Below are 1,911 nucleotides of genomic sequence, written 5' to 3' on the forward strand. Positions count from 1 at the left end.
CGGCCCGTGGCTCACTCAGGAGAGTGCGGTGCTGATAACACCAAGGCCACGGGTTCGGATCCCACATAGGGATGGCCGGTTCGTTCACTGGCTGAGCGTGGTGCTGACAACACCAAGTCAAGGGTTAAGATCCCCTTACTGCTCATCTTTAAAAAATAAATAAATAAAAAAAATAAAGTAAGAATGACAGGTTGGACTACTTAAAAATTTAAAACTTCTGTACATTAGAAATATTATAAGAAATTAAAAAAGCAAATGACTAACACTGGGGAACATATGGAATTTAATACTGGGGTTGTACCATTAATGAAATGCTCTTATAAGTTAATACAAAAATTTTAAAGTTTTAATTGAAAAATGAACATAAAAAGTGCAGGAAATAAAGGGGAGAGAAAACAATAATAGCTAATATACATCTGAAAAAAATATCCTCATGCTCAGTCAAAGAAATAAAAATTAAAAGAATTAAATGAGTGACTTTTGCATCTGGAAAAAATGGAGATTTTTTTTTTCCCTATATCTCTCTTTAAGTACTAAAAAGCACCCTAGACATTGAATGTATTAAGAAATTAGAAAGTTCTGAAAACTATGAAGAAGAAGGCAGATTGGCTAAGGGCCCCAGGACCTGAGGAATAATAGCAAAATGAGTTCCCTGGGTTTTCTTTCTGCCTCCTATGTTCCAGATTTGGTGCTGAAGAAGTGTTAACTTGGAAATGCCAAGAAGTGTGGAGCAGAAAAGCCCCAAGAAAAGCTTCCTATTTCAAGTCAAAGGACCAGGAAAGGGGCACTTGGCAAGGCAGAAAACTTTTATATAATAACACTCCTACTCTAGTCAAATGACACAGAAAAAACTGTGGCCCCAACTCCACCCCTGCCAGTACAGAAAAGTAGGGAGCCTAGGTTTTTTTTCCTCACCAGGATGTAACAAAATGCATCAACTCCCACCTCTACCCTACCCCACTAGAGTGGTATAAGACAAGAGAGCAGTCAAGACTTTTATCCCCACTGAGCAATAACAAGATACCTCCCACCTGCAGTGTTAATGGAGACCAAATGTGGAGCCTGAACATTCACCAAGACCTGATAGTAATGAGGCACCCCCTCACTCTGGCCGAGGTGGCATTAGAGGAGGACTAGTGGAGACTCAAGACTATTACCAACTTTAACAAGAAAATCATCTCTCAGGGTATCAGTGGAGGTCACATGGAAGCAGAAATAAAGTAATCATCATCCCCAATTTTTTTTTTTTTAAAGATGACCGGTAAGGGTAACTTAACCCTTGACTTGGTGTTGTCAGCACCACGCTCACCCAGTGAGCAAACTGGCCATCCCTATATGGGATCCGAACCTGTGACCTTGGTGTTATTAGCACCACACTCTCCCGAGTGAGTCACAGGCCGGCCCATCATCCCCAATTGTTAAAGGTGGTACAGTGCAGAACCTAAACTTCCACCCACTTGTAATAAGATAGCATCTCCCTCCAGCACTAGAGAAGTGTCAGATGAGGTCTATTTAAAGAGAAGGTTCAGATAAGAGCCAGTGTCTCATAACATAATACCTAAAATGTCCAGGTGTTCGGAAAAAATACTTTCATCAGGCCCCCTCACCTCAGGTCCAGTTGGGTGTGGTGCAATGCATTCTTTGTAAACAAATTGTGGGGGGGGGGGTGGAGTTAGTGCACATCTGCACCAATGTATCTTTTTAGTTTTCTTTAGTGTGTTTGAGTGTTTTTGAATCATCACTGGCTGGCAGAGCTCATTTCTAAAAATAGAGCATGTTTACTTTGCTGGCAGCTGCTCAGTTTTTTCTTTGGATTTTGCCAGTAGCAGTTGAGTTTCTGAGTTTCTCTTTGGACTGCCTAGCTCCTGGATGTACGTGTGTGTGTGTGTGTGTGTGTGTGTGTGTGTGTGT

The sequence above is a fragment of the Galeopterus variegatus genome, unplaced genomic scaffold (assembly GCF_000696425.1).
Source record: "Galeopterus variegatus unplaced genomic scaffold, G_variegatus-3.0.2 Scaffold1533, whole genome shotgun sequence".
Lineage (NCBI taxonomy): Eukaryota > Metazoa > Chordata > Mammalia > Dermoptera > Cynocephalidae > Galeopterus > Galeopterus variegatus.